Here is a 26,771-nt window from a genome sequence, read left to right on the forward strand (position 1 = left end):
AGATTCTGATTGGCTAAGAAATAGATAGACAGTAAATCTGCACACATGGACTGATAGGCAGAAGCAGATCTCCATAGTCGGTACGGCTGGACCCTGAGATAGAGACCAGTGGCCCTTCGAGGTCACATGACTGTGTGTCCGGGCGCCAACATGTCGAAGAAAACATCTCAGTCGATCTCCAATAATGCCATGGTGAAGAAAACACTGAGTATACTTGCAGCCAGACCAATTCCCTGTACTTCAAGTGTGTTAATGATTAGTTAACTTGAAGCGTGCTGTTTTGGAACAACTAACTAAAGTTTATTTTAGCTGTAATTAAATTGTAGTAAAGAATAACTTTAAGTGTATTTAGTGTACTTTTGTTTGCTAAATTAATACTTAGTATACTTTAAGTATATACCTGTAGGGACTAATTACATGCTTGATTAGTGATAGTAAAGTGTACTTTATTTGTGTTACAAATACATTACAAGTGTCTTCCAAACATACAAGCAATATACCATAAGTGTTTTATATTTGGGTAAAAAGTGTATGCCCAGTAATACCTTCGGCTTATTGCAAATACTACAAATTGCACACTTTGTCTTCAATAACAAATGCAAATTATTTAACAAATATTACTTTGTACAATATACTATTGTATACTAAATTAATTTTAAAAGTATATTTTCAGTGCATTGTTACAGTGATAATTTCCCACACACAGTTAAAAAAATAAACAATGGTCACTTCAAGTATATTTTTCTAAAATAAAGTTTTCTAAACTATACTCAAGTACATTATTTTAAAGTGTGTTAAAAGTTGAGTTGTGAAAATAGGTAAAAGCATGGTGCTAATATACTTTAAATATATTTAAAGATAGAAAAAAAAATTCTTAGTATATTTGCAATGTACTATTGAAAAGGGAAAATATTTCAAATACAATAAAGTATACTTTTTTCCACTAGGGCTGCAAACAAGAATTCTAACTCACACACACACACACACACGCATACACAGCTTCTTCAAGGTTGGATTCGGCCAGGCTGTAATCAGGAGACTCTTCCAGACACATCCAGATAACATGTTCTTTCGAGGACACTGTAATATAACGTAGCAAATGTCATATAAAACGGCAAACTATTGGTTACAGTATTTATTCATCTTTGTTAATGTTAGTTGATAAAAATACAGCTGTTCATTGTTTGTTCACAGTGCATTAACTAATGTTAACAAATACAACCTTCGATTTTAATAAAGTATTAGTAAATGTTGAAATTATTGTGAACTAAGACAGGCCTGATAGCGCTCCGGCGCCACGCCGGTTCTCTTACGAGAGGTTCTCTCGTATTGCGTAAGTAGCTTACGCTTCGGAAAGTTCTCTTTCTTCGAGATCTGAAGCCAAAAAATTATCCTTAATTTTGCATTTATTGTCAACGCAGTGCAGCAGCAGGCAGACCAAAGCAAACTGTATAAGCGTGCTCATTGGCTGCCAGGCGGCATCTGCTTAAGCCTACCAGTGAGCCCGGCGTGACGTCACACCCAATGAGGGGGCTTCGCGCCCTCCACACCCTTCTAACCGTCAAGAAGGGTGTGGCCAGTGTGTATATATTGCGGGCTCACAGGCTGAACTCTGATTTTCTTGTCTTCAGCGAAGCTCTTCGCATCGCTGGATCTTGGGAGCCGCCGCCGCTGCCTGCTACGCTATCCGGCGACATATCCTTTTACTGCTGTGTGTGTTCGCCTACTGCGACACATACTTTCTCTCATTCTAAAAGAGCACGAGGCGTTTTTCTAAAAATGCTTTGTATTTCCTGCGGCTCGTGCCGCTCCCCGCTCAGCAACGGAGACCGCCACCTCATCTGCGCTCCCCTGAGAGCTCAGGGAATGCGGATTTTGAACTATCTGGACGATTGGCTAATTCTAGCACAGTCAGAGGCAGAGCTTATCGCCCACCGAACAGTGCTTCTCAGCCATCTGGAAAGCCTGGGGCTCACGGTCAACTGGACCAAGGGCGCCTTAGTGCCCAGTCAGTCAACCTCTTTCCTGGGTTTGGATCTGGACTCTGTGGCAATGACGGCCCGCCTGTCAATACAGGAGAGTTCGACGCCTGGCCGCGTCTTTCCAGCCAGGCAGCACCGCACCTCAAGACATTTCGGAGGATGCTGGGTTGTATGGCTTCAGCTGCAGCAGTGCTTCAGCTGGGTCTATTGCGTATGCGCCCGCTACAATGCTGGTTGAACGCCCGAGTGCCTCACAGAGCATGGGCTTCCGGCCGCATCCGGATCAAAGTGACTCAGAGCTGCGTTTCAGCACTGAAGCCCTGGTTAGCGGCCGACTGGTACCAGCGGGGAGTGACAATGGAGACCGTCTTGCACCGCAAAGTTATCTCGACGGACGCTTCCACCTCAGGCTGGGGCGCTCTGTTCGAAGGCGTACCGGTCTTTGGCCTTTGGTCAGACCAGGAGAAATCCCTCCACTTAAATTGTTTGGAGATGATAGCGGTCGAGAACGCGCTCAAGCGCTTCCTCCCACTCATACGGGACCACCATGTGCTAGTCCGCTCGGACAACATGTCCGTGGTGTCCTATGTGAACCGACAGGGCAGTGTCAGATCCAGGAACCTGTGCAAACTGACAGAACGCCTTCTCGTATGGGCTTATCGCTCGTTGCACTCGCTGAGAGCCGCGCACGTGCCGGGCCACATGAATGTCGGCCCAGACAGACTGTCCAGGGACATCATTCCCCCGGGAGAATGGTCCCTGCACCCCAGACAGTCCAGTTGCTATGGCGCCTATTCGGCAGAGCGGATGTCGACCTCTTTGCGTCGAAAGACAACGCTTACTGCCAGATATTTTTTTCAAGGAGCGAGGACGCGCTGGCCCGGACCTGGCCCAGCCTCCCGCTGTACGCTTTTCCCCCGATCTCCCTGTTACCACAGGTCACTGCGAGAATCAGGGAAACGCACCACCCAGTGCTTCTCATAGCCCCGCGTTGGGAGAACCAAATCTGGTACCCAGAGCTGGTGAGGCTGTCGCACTTACCCCCATGGCTGATCCCGGTGAGAAAGGATCTCCTATCTCAAGCCGGCGGATCGATCTGGCATCCCCATCCAGAGCGCTGGTCTCTGCATGCGTGGATAATCAACGGATACCCGTTGAGCTACCAGAAGGGGTCGTAAACACGATCACGCAGTCTAGAGCTCCCTCTACGAGACGGCTCTATGCGTCTAAATGGTCTGTGTTTGCTAAATGGTGCGCTACTAAGAGCTTTGATCCACGCACATGTGGGGTTCCGCAAGTGCTCTCCTTCCTACAGGAGCTGTTGGAAAAGGGCAGGTCCCCTTCCACGCTCAAAGTGTATGTGGCGGCTATTGCAACGTTCGCTGAGACGACGCGCAGCCGGGCAATCGGAAGGAATGAGCTTATTATCCGTTTCCTCAGAGGAGCCAGGCGAATGAATCCCCCGCGGCCCCCCTCGGTTCCTATTTGGGATCTGTCCTTGGTCCTGGAGGCCCTGAAGGCTTTTCCTTTTGAACCGCTTGAATCTGTGGATCCTAAGTACCTTTCACTCAAAATAGTTTTTCTGATAGCTCTGTCTTCAGTAAAACGCGTGGGGGACCTGCACGCGCTATCTATTAGCCCTGCATGTCTTGAGTTCGGACCGAATGACTCTAAAGTCATTCTCAGACCGAGACACGGCTATATTCCCAAAGCGATTGGTACCCCCTTTAGGGCACAAATCATCTCCCTCTCGGCTCTGCCAATATCCTGTAACGGGGACAGTGATAACCTCCTATGCCCTGTTAGGGCGCTGAGAGTTTATATCACGCGTTCCGCCGCTTTCAGGCGGTCCGAGCAGCTCTTTGTTTCTTTTGGCGGACGCACCAAGGGTCTCGCCGCCTCGAAACAGAGCCTGTCCAGGTGGATAGTGGACGCGATTGCAGCAGCTTACGCCTCCAAACACCTGCAGTGTCCTTTGGGTGTCAGAGCCCACTCCACCAGAGGCATGGCCTCTTCATGGGCCTGGTCCAGCGGAATTTCTATTCACGATATTTGTATGGCGGCGGGCTGGGCCTCCCCATCTACATTTGTGAGGTTTTATAACCTGGAAGTTCCCGCCCTGCAGGCTACACTATTATCAGTATAAGTGTAGACTATGTCCACATACTGGTTAATTTTCTGGTTGGCACCAGGGGAAGGATTCTTTTCCACAAATAGACCAGTGTTTCTGTTCTATTCCCTTTCCCTATACGTGTTTATGCACTGTGTGGGCCCGCGCTGCCTGCCACACCATTTACACTGATGTATACAGACCGGCTATGCCACTCTATCATTTATGTGAAGTGAAGTGCTTGGTACAGGTGTTGGCCCCACCGGCCACCTGTTTCAACGCTATGTTTTTCCCCGGTCTCCCTGGGATTCATGTGTTGGATGCTCGGCGCGCACGGCGTTGACAATGGGTTCCCGAAGCGTAAGCTACTTACGCAATACGAGAGAACCTCTCGTAAGAGAACGTACTCGGTTACCTAATGTAACCTCGGTTCTCTCTAGAAGAGGGAATGAGTATTGCGTAACCTGCCGTGACGCGCCACGAGCTTTTGCGCTTCAGACTATGAAAACCAGAGTTCAGCCTGTGAGCCCGCAATATATACACACTGGCCACACCCTTCTTGACGGTTAGAAGGGTGTGGAGGGCGCGAAGCCCCCTCATTGGGTGTGACGTCACGCCGGGCTCACTGGTAGGCTTAAGCAGATGCCGCCTGGCAGCCAATGAGCACGCTTATACAGCTTGCTTTGGTTTGCCTGCTACTGCACTGCATTGACAATAAATGCAAAATTAAGGATAATTTTTTGGCTTCAGATCTCGAAGAAAGAGAACTTTCCGAAGCGTAAGCTACTTACGCAATACTCGTTCCCTCTTCTAGAGAGAACCGAGGTTACATTAGGTAACCGAGTACGATTTCCGGTGTACAGATGTAACGTTATCTGAAAAAATAAATAAAAATTTGGTTCGCGTGATCTGACAATTCCCAAGATCTGAGAGGCGCTTTCACTAAACCACAGCCAATCGGTAATAAGGTAGGGGCTGGTCTTGGGTTTTGGCTAATCAGATTGATTCAGAAGTTAATCCACATGCGAATTTGTTTTGTGTTTCCCACACTGGCAGCGCGAAACGTGGCCAAGCCAGGGGAAGACACCAAACTTGTCGATAAGGCATAAAGAATAAATGGCGCTGGTCTTGGATAGAGGAGGTTGGTAGAGACGAAAAGGTGATGAAAAAAGCTCTAGAGCAGGGGGTCTCCAACACGTCGCTAAGCGAGCTCCAGTAGCTCGTGGCCTGATTTGAGGTCGTTCGCCAACAGGCCGTTATCGCATCTTTTGCGCGCTCAAGTTCGTTCAAATGTAGGCGCGCGGTAAGCACGCTCATAATTGAAGTGACGCTCTCGTTTTTTCCAGGCGTTTTTCAGTTGTGGAAATCCATTAGCCACAAAAACTTTTTTGTCATTGTGAAGAGCGCAGTGCATGTGTGCATATCAACGACAGACGCCACGGGAAAATCGGACCTAATTTTACTATTAATAATAAAAGATAAGCTAAAGTGCATTGTAAATGTCAGTAATTTATCTCTTTTTGACTATGAACTTGTACATGTAACATGTTGCAAGACACTTTTAAAATCTGGCTATCATTTTTAATGGTATTATTTTAATGTTTATGTAAACAAAAAGTGCATATTGATGCTAATTTTATTTGTTATTTGCTGGTTTCAGACATAAAGCTTGGTGAATTGATTTCATTGTGTAGTATTAGTACTAGTTTAGTTTTTTGAACAGGATTATGTGATAATCGTGATCATTTTTGTCACTATAATGAAATGAAATGTTCATGCCATTTCATCTCTACGATCTCTATCAACTAAAATCAACAAATTATGTGTTTTTTACAGTATAATATGCAAAGTACAATTTTCTATAAAAAAATATCTGATTCTGTTCTTTTGTCTGACACATTGTTGGGTGTGGAACATTTTTATTGGTTTATAATAACGTGGGCAATCCCTTTTAATAAAAAGAGCAGCTTTAGCCTCTACGGCTAATTTCCAGCTGTAGTCCCCAGCCAGTTGTTAGAAGGCATACATCAAATAAAATACATTACAATTACATTTACAGTAGGGCTAAGCAAGAGGGAATAAAACATACAAACGTGTGGCACACAATTAAGACAAGCACAAACAAGCACAAATTGCAAAGGCATGAGAGAAATTCATGCATTAAAACAGTACAAATCGACATACAAAATAACACATACAGGACCTAACATTGAGGTAAGCAGCAGAAAGCTTATGGCAGCAACATGACCATGTCACATCAACTACACAGCACAACTGTCAGATTAATGTGTGCAGTTATAATTGTCAGACAGCCAGTTTTTAAGGTGTGTAGTAAAGGTGGAGTACATATGTATGTCTTTGATTATAGTGGGCAGTGAGTTCCAGTTTTGTATTGCTGTAACAGAAAATGATAATTGACCAAATGTGCTTTTCCTGAATGGGATTAGAAGGTCACCTCGTGTGGTGCTTCTGGTGATCTGACTGCTATTACGTTGGATTATGAATGAATTAAGAGGAGCAGGAGCGGTGTTATGCAAAATTTTGTAGACCAGACACATATTTTTGTATGTAATTACATCTTCCCATCTTAGCAGTTTATGCTTTTTTTTTTTTTAAAGAATTACTAATGGCTTTAGTGATAAACTATTAGTTTGTCCCCAGCTTGTCAGACAATATGTTAGGTGTGACATAATCATAGCATCCATAAATAATTTAGCAGCAATTAAAGTAAGTGAATTTCTAATATATCTAAAATTAACTAAGCTAAACTTGACCCTATTGCATATTTTCTTAATATGTGCTTTAAAAGAACACACACACTCACTCACACACACTCACTCACTCTCTCTCACACACACACTCACACACAGACTCGCATGTGGGAGAAAACGTACCCGTAGAAAACGTTCTATCTCCACTTTTGGTCGAAATTGAGTTTTTGACATAATCTGATCCATTAGTTGTTTATTAATGCCTGTGTTGTGTTATTTTTGTAAAAAAATATATTTTGTTAGTTGTTATTAATAAAATAAAAAGGTTCCATCTCAGTTTTGCCAGCTGGGATGTAAAATCTTTGATGCTCAATATCTCGGAACTACCTTAAACGGAGATAGAACCTTATAATTCTAAGCTCACGATTTATTAATATAATAATTATTAAAATTATTAAAATAATAATTAATAAAATGTTATAAACCTTGGCAAAAAGTATTATTTGAGAATTTCTAAAAAAATATATTCAATCCACATCTTAAAAGTAGGTAATTTGGTCCAAAAACAACTAGAATTCACAAACATCTCCATTTAGAGCTATACAGGCATCTAGTGGTAAACCCATGCAATAACATGTTTTATTTAATTTTATGTTTAATAAATTGGTTAATTTTTTTTTCTTTTATTTTTTTTCTGAAAGCCTAGTCTCTATTTTACCCGAAAATACTGCATAGAAATTTTTTTTTTGTAAAAAAAAAAAATAAAAAAAAATAAATCATTATTTTCAATGGCAAAAAATGGACTATAAATATTGCATAAATATGAATAAGTTCAATCAAATTGTCTCAAAATTCTAAATTAAAAAGAATAAATATTATAGAACAAAAATAAATTGCATTGGTTTTTACTGGGATGGAGGAAGTTTCATTTTTAGGTGTCCGGTCATTTATGACCGGGAAGGCCCCCAGTGTGACTGCTAAACGAAGACCATCAGAGGGTTAAGTATTATGTTTAGGTCAATTTGTAAAGAAAGCTTACATGCCTGCGCACATATATATTCAAATTGAATTGAGGAAAAAGCTTGAGGAAATTTATGGATAACTCATTCATGGGGGCGCATGTGCAAGTGCTGACCCCAGACGCTGGTGTGCTCGTGTGTTTGTTTGCTTGTTTGTCTGTTTTAAACTGTCTAAACAGCCCACGTTCCAAAAGCAATATGCTTTTTAAGATAATCGTTGTGTTCTGGATTTTAAAATGCGCTATAGACTGTGTGTCTGCGTTGGGAGATGGAGTGGAGTCGGGAAATCTAAGGAACAATGGACTAATGAGGACAATGTTTTACAGCCGCGAAGATCTGATGAGACTCCGACACAATGTCAGAACCCTACCAAAGTTCCTTTATGAACCTTCTGAAATAATCTGTTCCATCCACACAACAAACAGAAAGAAGAAAATAAAACGGAGGGGCTCTAGAGGCGGAATCCGAAACAGACTTAAATCTCGCGGCTGTCGGTTTCCTCTTCCGACAATAACTTTAACTAATGCTCGTTCGCTTCAAAATAAAATGCCCGAACTCACAGCATTGGTGAAACATAACAGAGATTTTAAAAGAGCTAACCTGATCTGCATCACGGAGACATGGCTAACGGAGGCGATTGACAACATACACTTGGATGGATACTCATTAATCCGTCTGGACCGCGACAGTGCCAAGTCAACCAAAACAATCGGAGGAGGACTGTGCATGTTCGTTAGTAGCAGGTGGGCGAATAATATAACGGTACGTGAAACACATTGCTCTGCTCACTATGAACTATTGACTGTCTCTTTTAGGCCATATTATTTGCCTCGTGAATTCGGACAAATAACAATTATTTTAGTCTATGTGCCTGGACCAAACTTTGCACTTGCTGCCGAATGCATAGCTGCTAGTTACAACAGAGCGCTTTGCAATTCTGCCGATGACCCAGTCTTCTTGCTTGGAGATTTTAATAAGTGCAATGTATCTACGCTGTTGCCAAATCTTGAGCAATATGTAACCTGTCCGACAAGACTGTTTAAGATTTTGGACAAATGCTTTGGTAACGTGGAAGGTGCATATGTGCCAAAGCTATATCCACCTCTGGGACGTTCGGATCACAACGTCATTCATTTGTTACCAAAATACAGGCAGCTTTTAAAGAGGATCAAGCCTGCCGTTCAGCAGGTTCAAACGTGGTCCAGAGACGAAATAGAAAAGCTAAGAGGCTGTTTTGAGTGCACTGAATGGGACTTATTTTTTAACGATGATGACTGTTGTAGTAATCATGAATTGTTGAATGATACAATAACCTGTTATGTTAACTTCTGTGTAAATTCAGTGGTTCAAACAAAGAATATCAAAGTCTATCCAAATAATAAGCCGTGGATTAACAAAGATTTGAAACATTATCTAAACATGAAGAGAACTGCCTTCTTGCAGAATGATCAGCAGAAAGTAAAAGAGTTAAACAAAGCAGTAAAACATAAGATAAAAGATGCACAGAATGAATATAAAGAGAATGTTGAAGAGAAATTAAAAACAGGGAATGTAAGAGACGCATGGAAGGGTTTGAATACAATGATGGGTAGACAAAAGAAAACAGTTCAACAACATGAAGACCCTCATTGTCTTGCAAATAATCTTAATATTTTTTATTCTCGATTTGATAAAGATTTTAATGATGATTTGTCTGTTAGTAATGAATTAATGATGACCATGACTCAATCTCAGCCTATGATCATACAGGAGAGGGAGGTTGTCACAGTGCTTCATAAAATTAAACCGCATAAGGCATCTGGCCCAGATGGCCTGAAGGGGAAAGTCTTGAAGGAATGTGCAGCACAACTTGGACATGTGTGTACAAGGTTGTTTCAAATCTTCCTGGACAATGGTTTTGTACCATTAGCCTGGAAGAATTCCATTGTCATCCCGGTGCCGAAAATACCTAATGTAAAATCTCTCAAAGACTTTCGCCCAATCGCACTCACGTCTATTCTGTGTAAATGTATGGAGCGCATAGTATGTAAGGAACTGTTATCACAAATTGAGACATGCATAGACCCCCTGCAATTTGCCTATCGGGCCAATAGGAGCACTGTGGATGCCTCTCTCACTCTCTTAAATAAGGTTCAAAATCATCTAGATAACCCAAATTCCTATGTTCGAATACTCTTCATGGATTTCTCATCCGCTTTTAATACTGTCCAACCTCATCTTCTTTTAAAGCGCCTCTATGAGTTAGGTGCTAGTAGTTGGATGATTTTATGGATTAAGGAGTTTTTAAAAGGTCGCCCTCAGCGAGTTTGTGTTAATAATGTTATGTCGGATTGCTTGGTTTTAGATACTGGGGTACCGCAGGGATGTGTACTGTCTCCAATACTTTTTTCCGTATATATAAATGAACTGAAGTGCAATGACGACAACCTTACCCTTATAAAATATGCCGATGATATGGCATTGGTCTCATGTCAGAAAGAAATGAACTGCACCTCATATTTTGAGTACATTGACAGTATTATCTGTTGGTTTGAGAATAGTTTTTTACATCTTAATATTGAAAAGACAAAAGAGTTATGTCTTGAGAAATCAATCGAGAAGAGTAGATATCGCGTCTGAATGTAAACCAGTTGTCATAAAGGAAAAAACTGTAGAGCAGGTTTCGAATTTTAAATATTTGGGTACAATTATAGATGAGAAACTCAATTTTGAAAGTAATGTAGAGTATATTTATAAAAAAGCACGACAACGCCTGGGTCTCCTCAGGAAACTGAGAAGCTTCAATATTAGTCAGCAGACCCTAACTATGTTATATCGATCAATGATTGAGAGTATTATCACATATAATATTGTTGCATGGTACGGCAATCTAACATTAAAACAAAAGAACAAAGTCTCACAAATTATTAATCAAGCAAATAAGATTACTGGACAAAAACAACAGTCACTTCAGAGCTTGTTCGATCATTTTATGGGAAAAATGGCAATTGCGATTTTTAAAGATAACTCGCATCCTCTTCACTCTGCTTTTGAATTACTCCCATCTGGACGCAGACTAAAAATTCCCTTGGCTAGGAAAAATGTCTATAAAAGATCTTTTCTTCCAATGGCAGTGATTATCTTAAATCGTACAGTGTTTTAATTAGAATGACTGATATTTTACATTCTTTCTTCTTTCTTACAGTGTTTAACTATATAATTCTTTGTATTTGTGCTGTTGATGTGTGATGTGTTTTTCTAAGCAGTGAATGTATGTTACAGTGTCAAAGAAAAATTTCCGCTCTGTGAAAACAGACTGGACAATAAAGTTCAATCAATCAAATGTGCATACCTGTAGACTAAATATGTAATACGCATGCATCAGCATTTTCACAGATTCACGTTTTTGAAGTTTACACGGAGACGATAACTTTTAATTTTTTTCTAAATTATTCAACCCTTGCACCTTGGAATCTATTTCAAGGTTTGCATTCTCAAGCCACCAGGCAAATGCAAATGAGCGGGCTGGTAATTAGCCCCTGAGTTAATAACTAATGATCTTTGCAACGGAAGTGAATCAATCAAACTAACTTTATCTGGACAATAACTTTATTTTAGATCTGCTGTAAAGCCTAAACACTCTCTGTTACTGTAATCTCCTGTTATCACTGTAAAGCGGCTTTGAAACACTCTATATTGTTAAAGCGCTGTATAAATGAAGGAGACTAGACTTGTAGTACATCATATGTTATATATAGACATTCTTAGTGAACTTTTGATGACTTGAGGGGAGAGGAAGGGTGGAGGGAGAGGAAGGTTGGAGGGAGAGAAAGGGTGGAGGGAGAGGGGGATGCAGAGATAAGGAAGGAGATGAGTTTGGTCAGGGCAATGTCCTGTGCTCCGTCTTTGCTATCTTCTGTCCAGGGTGCGTTTTATGGATTTATTGCAGGGTGAGTTTTTTCTTAGCAGGAAAATCAGTTCTTACAGTTACGGCCCCTGGCCCATTGGGACAGATTTAGATTGGCCTAATGGGACATTTTTGGACATTTTCCTGCTTCCACATTTTCAGTGTTATTTTCTGAGTGTTCATAGCGCTGACCCCTGTAGTTTGCAGCGTTAGTTGGTGTGTGCAGGAATCCAGTCGTCACCTGAAATAATAGCATTAGGACAGGTTGAACATTGAAATGAAAGCATAGCAGAATGCGTGGATGCTGCAGCAGCTGGAAAGGTGTCACATGACCTTCTTGGCCGGGTGAAGTCGATAAATGGCATATATCTCCAAAATGCTGCAGTAAATTTGTTTCAAATGAGGTGTGTATGCTGTATGGGACATCCCTTATAAGAGCTGGCCATTGATTTTTTTCTACTTATTAGAAATGAGGTCTTTATAGGCCTCTGAAGTAGTAATATGTGACATAAAAAGAAAAAGTAATATACAGTATCTCTTAGAGACGACAGATAGACAGACAGATAGTATGGAAGCAAATAAGAGACAGAACTACTTGAAATTTAACAGCCACTGAATACTTAGTTTTGAAATATTTTATTTTGAAAAATATTTATCTGAATTTATTTGCTCTGAATTCACCCCTTTGAAATTATTTTACTTTTGAAACCATGTATCTGAATTTATTTGTTTCGAATTTACCTCTCAAAACCTGAATTTCGATTAATATTTTTCAACACTCACAAATTTAGATAAAAAATAAATAAATACATTTACAGATTTTCAGATTAAATAGATTCAAGTTGATCAAATTTGATTGCTCAAATTCAGATCTCAAATTTCAAGTTAATATTTTTCAAAGAAAACATCAGTCTAATTCGACTGCTCAAATTCAGATAAAAAAATTCAAGTTAAATATTCGCATGGTAACATCCGGGCTACCCAGGATAGGAAAAACAGTTGAGCGCCGATCAGAGCACGACGATCATGTGCGCAAGGTATACAGCAGGTGGCGGTAATACTCCTAAGGAGTGAACGGCCATGAAACGGAAAGAAGAAGAAGAGCACGACCATGAACCTATTTTTTACAGTCTATGCGAAAAAAGATCTAATAAGGCCGACGACACACTGGCTGCTTGGCGTGTCCGTTTTTTTATTTCGGCTCCTATGTTAACAGGTTAGAGGTTGCACACTGCCTGCGTGACACACGCGTCTCAGGCGCGGCTCGTGCCGCGCGGAAAACGCGTACATGCTAGAAATAGAACCGACGCCTATTTTTCACGTGACACGCAAAGCGTTGGAAGCGTTTCCTGGCAAATAAAGAGTAGGAAAAGATGTTTATATGTCATTTTGACACGAATACATATTAATAAATGTCATTTTGATGTTTTAAAGTGTCTAGGATTTGACAAATGCAAATATAAATGTAATGTAAAAAAAAATATGATCAATTTTCAAATACTGCACCTGTCAATACAGAACGAAATATTTTCTATAGCCTATTTTGCCGTCAACATATAACAAACATCTTTTCCTACTCTATTATGCCTGGAAACGGCCAATTCGGCCTAACATCGCTGCATTATGTAAGATAGGCACATCCCTCACATTGATTAAACTGGTGATGTGGATGGAGAGGTGGTAGGCCTATTCTGTGTGGTTTACTACAATTTAGTTTACTGTTTACTATTGTTAATGTGTTCTCTTTTTTATTATTATTTTACAGCAGAGAAGTTAAGAACATATACAATGTTATCATATGTGAAAAGCAATACTTATCAGTAGCCTATGTGAAAAGTTAACAATAGCTTTAATGAGATGTTGGATATGTGTTGTAGGCCTATTGTGTGTGAGATTGGGTGCATATCTGTTTAAAATCATTATATTTAGCACATTTGTATCAAATGTTGACTTTTGATGAGATTTGTATCATATGTTTATGATTCTATTCACTATTGTCGACAAAATTGATAAAAAAAAAAAAAAACTTGTTTACAATTGGTGGTGTTGGGGGTACTCCGGAAGATCTATAACGTCTCAGGGGGTACATGCCTGTTAAAAGTTTGGGAACCACTGGTCTATGCCATGAACACGACGACCTGTCCGACCGGAGGATGTTAAACCTGTAAAGATGACTTCCATGGAAAACGAAGGCGCCCCGGTAAGTTTGCCGTTTATGTACAATCGGACTCAGGGCTCGACAGAACAGAAGTATGTTGCTAATTATGTTTGGAACACATAGCTATGGTTTGCGTGACTCTCTCTATGTAGGTAACGTTAAGTCAGAGGGAGAGGGAGAGGCGCGATCGAGCGTGTGTGTGTGTGAGAGAGAGATTTTGGTTTGTTGACAGTTTACAGTTTGACAAGAGTTTATAGTTTGACAAAAGCACAATGTTGTGTTTTATTGCGAGTGTACACAATTATAAGTAAACACTTTGCAGTTTGAATGATGTCCTGTATGAACAAAATGACGCAGTAGCCTATGTTTTTATGTTTCCACTGCTCGATCGCGCCTCTCTCTCTCACACACACAATTAACATATTCCAGAATTACAATCTTGACATCGCAGTCTGTTCATTATAGCCACAGAGCTTCAGAGATAAGGTGGTGCTACAGCTGGCGTCCCTAAAGAACCCGCGTATCTAACAATAGTTCCGCGTTACATTAATTAATTTGCACGCGAGTTTTATTTATTTTTATGCCGTGTATTCTCCGTGTAAATTCATGCACCGAACCGTGACGCCCGTACCGTTTCGGTTCAATACGGCCAAGCTGACTTAACGTTACTTACATAGAGAGAGTCACGCAAACCATAGCTATGTGTTCCAAACATAATTAGCAACAACATACTTCTGTTCTGTCGAGCCCTGAGTCCGATTGTACATAAACGGTAAACTTACCGGGGCGCCTTCGTTTTCCCTGGAAGTCATCTTTACAGGTTTAACATCCCCCGGTCGGACAGGTCGTCGTGTTCATGGCATAGACTGTAAAAAATAGGTTCATGGTCGTGCTCTTCTTCTTCTTTCCGTTTCATGGCAGTTCACTCCTTAGGAGTATTACCGCCACCTGCTGTATACCTTGCGCACATGATCGTCGTGCTCTGATCGGCGCTCAACTGTTTTTCCTATCCTGGGTAGCCCGGATGTTACCTTGCGAATATTTAACTTGAATTTTTTGATCTGAATTTGAGCAGTCGAATTAGACTGATGTTTTCTTTGAAAAATATTAACTTGAAATTTGAGATCTGAATTTGAGCAATCAAATTTGATCAACTTGGATCTATTTAATCTGAAATTCTGTAAATGTATTTATTTATTTTTTATCTAAATTTGTGAGTATTGAAAAATATTAATCGAAATTCAGGTTTTGAGAGGTAAATTCGAAACAAATAAATTCAGATACATGGTTTCCAAAGTAAAATAATTTCAAAGGGGTGAATTCAGAGCAAATAAATTCAGATAAATATTTTTCAAAATAAAATATTTCAAAACTAAGTATTCAGTGGCTGTTAAATTTCAAGTAGTTCTGTCTCTTATTTGCTTCCATAGATAGACAGATAGATAGATTATCCTTAATTTTTCAATAATGCAAAACGCGTTGCAGCAGCATACAGACATAGGCGAGGCAGCTCGCGCGCCTATTGGCTGTTCTGCAGTAACTGCAGCAGCCTATCGAGCGAGGCCTGGCGTGACGCCAGACCCAATGAGGGTGCTTTGCGCTCGCTGCGTCACATCCCGCCGAAACGGCGTGGTCTAGGCCTATAAATACCGCTCGCAGGCAGCTATTATCTGGTTTTTCATCATAGAAGCAACTAGAGCGTGCGCATGCACGGCAAGATACGCAGTACTCGTTCACTCTACTAGAGAGAGCCGAGGTTACGTTAGTAACCGAGTACGTTCTCTTACGAGAGGTCTCTCGTACTGCGTAAGATATCTTACGCTAGGGGACCCAATGCAAGACGCCGTGCATGCAGGGATCTGACACCATAGACCCAAGGGCGAAAGCCCGGGGTTCATATAGTGCACAATCACCCAGGGAACTCACAGGGAGTCCGGGAAGAGGGAGGGGTGAAGCCGCACTCTTCCACGTATAGCAGCGTCGCTTAGACGCAAATTACATCATACAGACAGGGCGGGGTACGGCCTGAAATGATGGGGAAATGTGGGTCTTACACAGTTTGCCCAAATACATCTTGTGCTATTATTTTACACTGTCGATCATTGAGCTGCGCTCAGCAGACACAGCATTCTGAGCTGATAGCATCAGAACAGACAATACTGGTTAACTTAGACCGACAGCAGCCTGGCCTGCAGGGCGGGAAACTCTAGGTTGTAAAACCTTATAAATGTAGACGGGGAGGCCCAGCCCGCCGCCGTACAAATATCTTGCAAGGCAATCCCACTCGACCAGGCCCACGAAGAGGCCATGCCTCTCGTGGAGTGCACTCTGACACCCAACGGGCACTGCATGCCCTTAGAAGCGTATGCTAGCGCAATAGCATCAACTGATGACAACGCAGTGCTGAAGTGCCAACTAGTCTCTCTCTATGGAGAATCCCTTTACCACTCTACAGATAAAGCATTGTCGGGAAACTCAATTCGCGTATCTACCCCGAATTGATAAAATAAAATTCTGTATCAAAAATTATAAGGAAACACCAGTACTTTGTTTAGGCTTGGTTTGTAGGGAATTACAAACCTGCGTACATATATTCAAACGCACATAACTATAGAACCAATTCTTAATGCGCATGTGAACGCCATCAGCGTTTCTCACAGGTTCGCGTTTAAAGTCTATGTAGAGAGAATTGTGTCGTCTTAGCGGCCCCTAATTTAATAACAAATGATTGTTGCGATGGAAGCGAATCAATCATAACTAACATTAGCTGGAAAATAATTTTACTAAAGAACCGCTATAAAGCCAAAACAATCTCTGTTACCATAAATTACACGTTTATCTCTGTAAAGCTGCTTTGAAACAATCTACATTGTTAAAAGTGCTATATAAATGAAGATGACTTGACTTGACTTGACTCAACTATCCATCTGGATAGGCTCTGTTTAAACGCGGCTAGTCCTTTAGAGTGCCCACTGAACGAAACAAAGAGCTGCTCTGTCTGCCTGAAAGCAGACGAGCGAGACACATAAGCTCACAACGCCCTGACTGGGCAAAGGAGGCTCGCGTCTCTTTCCTCATCAGGGACCGGTACGGCTGACAGGGAAATGACCTGCGCCCTAAACGGTGTGTTGAGGGATTTTGGAACATAACCGTGCTTAGGTTTGAGTATAACCCTTGAGTCATTCGGCCCAAACTCCATGCACGTCGTGCTTACTGAAAGCGCGTGTAAGTCCCCTATGCGCTTCACTGAAGCGAGAGCCAGAAGAAACACGGTCTTGAAAGACAAATGTTTCAGATCAATCGTCTGCAAAGGCTCGAATGGGCCACCTTTCATGGCTTCCAGTACCGTAGAAAGGTCCCATACAGGGACTGAGGGAGGTCTGGGAGGATTCAGTCTCTTAGCCCCTCTAAGGAAGCAGATGACTAAATCGTTCCTTCCTATCGACTGACCAAGCGTTGTTCTTGAGAACGCTGCTATACTAAACTTTGAGCGTGGAAGGGGTTCTACCCTTATCCAACAGCTCTTGTAGGAAGGAGAGCACCTCCGTCACTCCACAGTCTGTGGGTGACACGCCACGGGCTGTGCACCAGCCCGAAAACACTGTCCATTTCGAGGAGTAGAGACATCTCGTAGACGGAGCTCTAGCCTGCGTGATCGTGTTTATCACTCCCTTAGGGAGCTCGACATGTACCCCGTTGATGGCCCAGACATGAAGGGACCGCAATTCCGGGTGAGGATGCCAGATCGAGTCGTAAGCCTGAGAGAGGAGGTCTCTCCTCACTGGCACTGGCCACGGGGCAGTGCTCGCTAGCTGCATCACAGCTGGGAACCAAGGCTGGTTCTTCCAGAGCGGCGCCACGAGCAGTACTGAGCATCCTTCTTCCCTGATCCTCTCTATCCCCTGAGGTAGGAGAGAGATGGGGGGAAAAGCATAGAGCGGGCGGCGGGGCCATACATGAGCCAGCGCGTCCCTGCTCTTGGAGAAAAACTTCGGGCAGTGAGCGTTTTCTTGAGACGCGAACATGTCTACTTCAGCTCTGCCAAATTTCCTCCACAGCAGTTGGACTGTCTGTGGGTGTAGAGACCATTCGCCTGCCGGAACATTGTTCCTGGACAGTCTGTCTGGTCCTATGTTTAGGAGTCCTGGCACGTGCGCTGCTCTCAGCGAGCGCAGGTTGCACTGAGCCCACACCAGGAGGCGTTCTGCTAGCCTGTGCAGGTTCTTGGACCTGAGGCCGCCCTGGCGATTTATGTAGGACACCACAGACATGTTGTCCGAGCGGACCAGGACGTGGTGTCCTTTTATTTGGGGACAAAAACGCGTCAGCGCGTTGTCTACAGCCAGCATTTCGAGGCAGTTTATGTGCAGGAGCTTCTCCCGTTCTGACCACTGGCCGAAGAACGGTCTGCCCTCGAGCAGCGCTCCCCATCCCGAGGTGGATGCGTCCGTAGACACCACCTTCACCCTCGAGGAAGTCCCCAGGCTTACACCTGATCGGTACCAGTCGTCGCTTTCCAAGGTTTCAGAGCTGCAACGCACTTCTGTTTGACCTTGAGACGAAGCAAACCGGATGTCCACGCTCAGCGTGGGACTCACGCTTTCAGCCAGAACTGCAGTGGGTGCATGCGGAGCAGGTCCAGCTGGAGTACTGAGGATGCTGAGGCCATGAGACCTAGCATCCTCTGAAATTTCCTGAGCGGGACAGATGCGCTGCAGCGGAAAGAGTTCGCTGCACGCTGAACGTCCGCCGCGCGCTGTGGTGATAGTCGCGCTATCATAGACAGCGAGTTCAGCTCTGTGCCCAGGAAAGATATCATCTGACTGGGGGACAGAGAGCTCTTCGCCCAATTGACTCTGAGACCCAAATTCTTGAAGTGATCGAGTAAAATGGTCGTGTGTTCTATGAGCACTGAGCGAGATTGCGCTAGAATCAGCCAATCGTCCAAATAGTTCAGTACTCGCAAGCCCTTCATTCTGAGGGGTGCGAGCGCCGCGTCCATGCACTTCGTAAATGTACGGGGTGCCAGGGATAAACCGAAAGGCAGGACTGTGTACTGATATGCCTGGCCCTCGAAGGCGAATCTCAAAAATCGCCTGTGACGTGACGCTATTTGTATTTGAAAATACGCGTCCTTCAGATCTTTTGACACGAACCAGTCTCCTCGGCGAATCTGCACGAGGATTTTTCTGGTCGTGAGCATCCTGAACTGTCGCTTCACAAGCACTTTGTTCAGTTGCCTTAGATCTAGTATGGGTCTGAGACCCCCGTCTTTTTTTGGTACTAGGAAGTATCTGCTGTATAGCCCTCCTTCGCTCTGAACTTGAGAGAGAGGCTTTATGGCCCCTTTGCTCAATAGTTTCGCCACTTTGGCTCGAAGTAAATGTGCTACTTCTGTTTTCACCGTGGTCTCGACGCGCGCCGGCGAAACTGCAGCGAATAGCCTCTTTTTATAATGTCTAGCACCCACTTCGAAACCCCGGGCAGCTTTGCCCATGCATCTGCATGAATAGCTAGGGGTTGAATACGAAGCGCGCTCCGTTCGCTCAGCGATGGAGAGGCTTCGGTGTGCTGTAACACAAGCGTCGCGCTCGTGACATTTGAGGCAGGGGGCGCGCTGATAACAGCGGGCAGTTTGCCCGCGTTCGACTCCTCTGCGGCGGTCAACCGAGAGGGGGAGGACTGGGCGAGTCCCGTAGGAACTGTCATGTCTGTGTGTGGATGTGGGCGCGGGATAGCGGGCACATTTATCACACCGAAAGCATTTTTCGCTTGAGTGAAGCGAATGCCTGTTGGTTTCGTTTTTACAGAAACCGTGAGACATGCATAACGTAGTGTGTGTGGGCACTGGGTAGTAGGCACATTTACCACGTTTGATGCACAATCGATCTGAGTCGATTTTATGTGCGCGAGCCCTGTGTGACAGGCTGTGCTTGTGTGTAGTGATGGGCACTGGGCAGTGGGCATTCTTTCTACACATAAAACACCATCGGCCGTGGCCGGGACACCAGAAAATACACTCTCTTGGTGTTATGTTCTTCACTTACATTAACAGCAATAAATGATGACTTGAATCACGAGATACAGTGAACAACTTCTTTACTGTTCAAGTGCAAATCCAATCATATCAATGCGCCAAAGCTGCACTCAACCGGTAACTCTTAGTATAATGACAGTTAACTCAAATACAGAAAGTAGTGCCATTTTACTTATATAAGTTTAGGTGTACTTCAGACGTTTTGTATTATGTTTCCAAATACATAACAATTCCTCCCTTCCAGCTTTGAAGTACTGTACGTCAACAGCGAACAAAATATTCCTGCATGTCAAACATAAATAGGCACTTTTACCATTATCCAATGTAAACAAAACCAAGTTACTAAATAATAAAATATTTTTTTTCTTATTTCCAAACAAGTAACAGTTCCATCATCTGTTTTGGAGTCAACAATCAACATTCTCCTTTTAAGCAACTATAAGTCAAGTCTCTCAGGAGGTCTATGGCTCCTTTGAGGGTAACGAGACATTTACATTCTGACTTGTACAGTCCATAGTCTCTGTGTTCTGAGTGTCACTGATACCAGCAGCATAACCTGGTGCTATGGCAATGTCCTCTGAGTCAGGGAGAGCATCTGACTCTTTTGGTTCTGTGATAACTTCTCCATCTGATATGTCCAAAAGTTGGTCAACGTGTCTACGCCAGACCATGGTAGGACCTACACTCACAGTGTATGATAGTGGTCCTGTCTTTGAAAGTATCTCACCAGCCTGCCATTTCTGGGTGGTACTGCGATAGTCTCTGGCAAGTACTTTCTGTCCAACATCAAAGTTTCTTAGTTTCCTTTGTAGCTGGGTGGGATAACACTTTTTCTCTTGAACATTTTTGCGTATGTCCGGTTTTAATAAATCCAAGCGTGACCTCAAACTCCTTCCTATGAACAACATTGCAGGTGTCTGTCCTGTTGTAACATGTATGGTGTTTCTGTATGCCAGAAGGAAGTTGGCTAGTTTGTGTTGCAAAGGTACATCCTCCCTCCTGCTTGCTTTCTTGGACTGTTTAAATGTCTGCACAAAGCGTTCTGCTAATCCATTTGTAGCTGGGTGGTGAGGAGCTGAAGTGATGTGCTTTATGCCATTCCTCTTGAGAAACTGTTGAAACTCCTCCCCCATGAATTGACTGCCATTGTCACTCAACAACTGCAGGGGTAAGCTCGTGCGAGCGAAGAGCATCCGCAGGAGGTTCACAGTCTTCGCGGCAGTGAAGTAATAATTTGACAAGGCCCAAGAATGAGCGCAGCTGACTCACATTTTCTGGCGATGGAGCCCTCAGGACGGCATCAATCTTATCCTGGGTCTTGTGCAATCCATGTTTATCAATCTTGTGAATCAGTTTATCAATCAGAACTGCATCCAGGTTTGCCAAATCTGTGTCATCATCTGGCCGGGTAACAATAATGTCATCCAAGTAGCATTGTGTACCTGGTAGCCCTTGTAGAACCTGGTCCATGGCCCGTTGCCAGATCGCTGGGGCACTGGTGATGCCAAACACAAGCCGACTATACTGGTATAGGCCCTTATGAGTGTTTATGGTCAGATATTTCCATGATGATTCCTCCATTTCCATCTGCAGGTACGTCTAAGCAAGATCAACCTTTGAGAAGCGCTCACCATGTGATAACGATGCGAAGATGTCATCTATACGCGGAAGTGGATATTGGTCTGGATGTATGACAGAGTTAACTGTCACCTTGAAGTCACCACAGATGCGTATTCTTTCAGTGTCCTTTTTGCCTACAGGAACTATAGGCGTCGCCCATTCCGACCAATCCACCTTTGACAATATTCCTTGGTCCACCAGGTGCTGGAGCTCTGCATCCACTTTGGGGCGTAAGGAATAGAGAACAGGGCGTGCCTTGTGGAATCGTGGCTTTGCATTGTCCTCGAGTTCAATCCGTGCTTTTATGTGTCTCAGGGTGCCGATGCCCTCATTGAACACTTGTGCATGTTTTTCCAGAATTTGAGTCAGACGTTCATCTGCACACTCTCTGTTCTGTTTCTTAGCAATTTGCATTGTTTTAATCTCATGCCAGTTGAGATGGATGTGCCTCAGCCACTGTCGTCCAAATAGTGGTACGCCACCATCCCTCAGTACATATAGCTCCAAGTTGCATCTCTGATTTTCATATTTCACATTTACTTTCAGTTTTCCCAATGGAGTGACCCTCTCGCCTGTGTACGTTCTCAGTTTCACATTTGTGTGCTTCAGTTTCAGTTTTGGTAAATTTTCATTGTAGTCTTTAAAGGATATGATGGACAGCGCTGAACCAGTGTCTAGTTCCATTTTTAATGGTACTCCATTTACTTTAGGTTTCAGCCATATCACACTACTGCTGCTGTCATCATCCTCTGTTGAGTACAACTCTAAGCATGACAGATTTTCTTCATTTGAGTCATCAGAGTCCGTTTCTGCAACTCCATATACTCTTCTGTCCTTCTTTCCCGTGTACTGTCCCTTTTTTTCACTGTATTTTGATTTACACATTTTCTGTATGTGTCCTCTTTTGTTACACTGTCTGCAATCTTTATGTTTAAACCAGCAATCTGCAGGGTCATGTGACTTTTTACCACATCTGTAGCATGGCTGTGTTTTATCCTTTTTCTTTGTGTGTAACTTGTGCACAGAGCACATTTCAGTGTTTTTACCTTGTAACTCACCTGCATCCTTTGCTGCAGTTTCCACTGATATGGTGATCTCCAGTGCACGAGTTAATGTTAGATTTTCCTCTGTGAGAAGCCGCCTCTGTGTGCCCTCGTTGTGCAGCCCACACACGAGCCTGTCTCTGAGTGCGTCCGACAGCCCCTCCCCAAACTGACAATGCTCTGCCAGTCTCCGGAGTTCTGCCATTTACTCCGACACGGATTCAGTCTTCAGCTGATTTCTTTTATGAAAACGGAAACGCTCCGCAATAACCAGCGGCATTGGATTTAAATGCTTCTGTAAAAATTTCATTATCTCCGTGAACGTTTTAGCACCCATAACACTGAGGAGGACGGCCACTTTCCTCTCATCCTCTATTTCGTTTGCCACACAATACTGTTCAACTCGTTCCACATAAGTTGTCCAGTCAGGACGACGATATTCCACAAAAAACAGGACAATAGAGTTGACTTTCTCCACATGTAGTCCGTCCGGAACACGTAATGGGTCAATATAACCTCGTTGCCAATTCTGTTATGTTCTTCACTTACAATAACAGCAATAAATGATGACTTAAATCACGAGATACAGTGAACAACTTCTTTACTGTTCAAGTGCAAATCCAATCATATCAATGCGCCAAAGCTGCACTCAACCGGTAACTCTTAGTATAATGACAGTTAACTCAAATACAGAAAGTAGTGCCATTTTACTTATATAAGTTTAGGTGTACTTCAGACATTTTGTATTATGTTTCCAAATACATAACACTTGGGGATTTATCTGGGTAGCCGTAAAAACAGCTTTTGTGTGCAGGCAAGCGGGCGACAGAACCGGCTTGTTGGCTGCAGAAAACACTGGACCAGTCACATTTGCTGGAACTGGACGAGCGAATAGCTTTGGTGGAAGTCCGGCCGCAGCGGGACTCGAACACCGTCGTTTTCCTAGGCGTGCTAGGACGACTTCTGGGCCTCGGGCTTTACCACAATCCTAGGCCGCGCATGGTGGGGCGGCGGCCGGATGAGCGGGAGCGCGGTCTCGCGCCTCGGGCCTGGCGGCGCTGCGAAGTGGCGGCAGTGGGCGGTGGCTGGGGCTGTGAGCTCTGTGCAGACGGTTTCGCACGGCCTGCTGCAGAGCTGGAGCGCTTCGGGAGGAAGTGCTTCATAGCCTGTGACGCTTTCTGTACCTTGGCGAATCACTCTGCAAAGTCCTTCACGGAGGATCCGAAGAGGCCGGCGGGAGAAAGCGGGGCGTCGAGGAACGCGGTGCGCTCGGACTCGGCCATCTCCGAGAGCGTCAGCCAGAGGTGCCTCTCAGTCACAGTGAGAGAGGCCATAGTTCGCCCAATGGCCTGTGCCGCGGACTTAGTGGCATGGAGAGCGAGGTCCGTGGCGCTCCTCAAGTCCGGCACGCAGATCGCTTCAGGTCCCTTCTCATCCAGCTTTCGAAGGAGATCGGCCTGGAAGATCTGAAGTGTGGCCATGGTGTGCAGCGCTGACGCAGCTTGCCCGGCGGCGGAGAAAGCGCGGCGGAGCAGGCTTGACGTCGTGCGGTAAGATTTAGAGGGTAGGGCCAGCTTAGCGCGCCGTCCAGCGGAGGGCGGGCATAAGTGGGCCGCTATCGCCACTTCGACCGGCGGCAGCGAATGGTATCCCCTGTTCTTGGCATTGTCGACTGCAGAGAATGCCAGAGAAACAGATGGATGCACTCTAGCTGAATAGGGGGCGTTCCAGGACTTAGCGACTTCTTCGTGTAACTCAGGAAGAAAGGGCGCTGGTTTGGATGCAGGCGAAGCGCGCTCCCCAGGCAGGAAAAAGCCATCCAGCCGGTTGTGAGCGGGCTGCTCGGGCGAAGACCACTCGAGGCCGAGGCTCACAGTGGCCTGTGCGAGCACTCGCATGAGCTCTGTCTCGATGGACGCTCTCTTGCCTGACGAAGTGCGGGCAGGGGGTGCGAGATCCTCAGAGCTCGCCCAATCCTCACTGCCTGACGCCAGGATAGAGCAGGAATCCTCTTCTCCCAGCAGGGCTTCCTCGTCAGCAATATCGACAGAAGCGGCGGCAGACAGCGGCCGCTGTCCGTCAGGAAGAGAGGCTGACGAAGCCGGTGAAGCAGGCGGGCGAACCGGCGAGCTTTGCCGGCTGGGGGAAGGTTCCGGGACCCGCTGGGCACGGCGCTTTGAGCAGTCTCGGCGAAGGAGGCCAGGCGAGTCCTCAGAGTCGCCATGGGCAGTAGCTCGCAATGAGGGCAGCCGCCGTCAGCGAGCGCGAGAGCTGCATGTTCCTCACCCAGGCAGGAAACGCAGATCACATGGCGGTCCCCGTCGCTGAGTGTGGCTCTGCACAAGCCGCAGGAAGGCATCCTTAAAAAGACGCTGCTCTTTTAGGATGTGTGTCGCACAACACACACACACACACACACACAATACAGAGATCGAAAGGATATAGGCGCCGGAAAGTGCAGCAGGAAGGCAAGGAAGGCGGTGCGGCCAGCGACTTCAGTGACTCGTCCCGCTGAAGGTGCTCTCTCTCAACGGCGCGGCTTCTTTCTTTCTTTCTTTTTGGCTTCTTTTTTTTTTGTGCTTCGCTTGAAGGATGAAAAATCAGATATTAGCAGCCTGCGAGCGGTATTTATAGGCCTAGACCACGCTCGTTTCGGCGGGATGTGACCCTCATTGGGTCTGGCGTCACGCCAGGCCTCGCTCGATAGGCTGCTGCAGTTGCCGCAGAACAGCCAATAGGCGCGCGAGCTGCCTCGCCTATGTCTGTATGCTGCCGCAACGCGTTTTGCATTATTGAAAAATTAAGGATAAATTTTGGCTTCAATATCTCGCGGAAAAAGGATTTTCCCCTAGCGTAAGATACCTTACGCAGTACGAGAGACCTCTCGTAAGAGAACAACTAAATATAAATATCTTTATAGTGATGTATGCAGGTACATTGGTAAGTTTAAGCAATGAGATATTATAGTGATACAGATACAGGATTTATTCACTATTAAAGGAACACTCCACAGTTTTTTCATATTAAACTATGTTATTCCCTTAACTAAGACGAGTTGATACATACATCTCTCGTCTCAGTGCGTGCATTCAATCGCTCAAGTGCGCGGCGACACTTTGATAGCAATTAGCTTAGCCTAGTTCATTCATTAGGGACCAAACATTTGGTCCCTAATGCTATCAAACATTAATTGCTATCAAAGTGATTTCGCCGCGCGCCAGAGCAATTGAGACGAGAGATGTATGTATCAACTCGTCTTAGTTAAGGGAATAACATAGTTTAATATGAAAAAACTGTGGAGTGTTCCTTTAATAACATTCAAAATATAACATGAAAGAAAGAAAAGCAACAAAACCTCAGTTTGCAATTGTTTGTTTCATGATGTCAGTGAAAGTACTGAAGTCTGCCCTGATATATCTGTTCTGCCGACACTGGCAGGGGTTTTTAGATTAACTTTTAGATGAACTTTTAGGACTTCATCTGGATTTTCTTAAAGCGGGGCTCAGTAGTTTCGGGATTTCTTCGCTGTATTCTCGCTTTTTGCTCGCAGGTTTCTCTCTAGAGCTCCCCCCACAGCTTCGGAATAGATATTTGACAACACTGTTGTAAAAACTCGTTGGCGATTCTCAGACACCAGAGGCTAGTAGATCAACAACATCAAAGCAGATGGGACATTCTTTAAAACGTCTTCTTCATTCGGGTTCGGACAGCGTGAGGGAGCGCAATAATGACGGCATTTTAGCAGATTTCTTTTGGCCGTAAAGCAATTGTTTACATCGCGAGACTTGATTCGACTTGCCCGCCGGCTCAAAGTTGCAAGTGCGGATTTTCCGCTCACGGGCACCAGGGGGGAGCGAAACGACCACCATTCAACCCAAAATAAGTAATATAACCATTCCAATGACTCCGAAGCTGTTCAATTAAGGTAAAAAAGTTACTTAGATCACCTTTAAATGTCAAACATCACAGTATATTCTTTATATCCACCGTTGCTGATTTGAATAGTTTTTTGACTACTTGTTTATTCTCCTGTTTACTTTAACTCTTTATCTTGCTTCAAGTTTTTGTATTGAGTCTAACTAGAGTCTAACTTGTATTTCTAACTAGTTAACTTTTCCTAATTAGATAATTAACCCCTTAAGCCCTGGAGGCATTTTTACAGTTGTTTTTTTCTGAGTGACACAGACAAATGTAAAGACTCATAA

The sequence above is a fragment of the Scardinius erythrophthalmus genome (genome assembly GCF_964197995.2).
Source record: "Scardinius erythrophthalmus genome assembly, chromosome: 13".
Lineage (NCBI taxonomy): Eukaryota > Metazoa > Chordata > Actinopteri > Cypriniformes > Leuciscidae > Scardinius > Scardinius erythrophthalmus.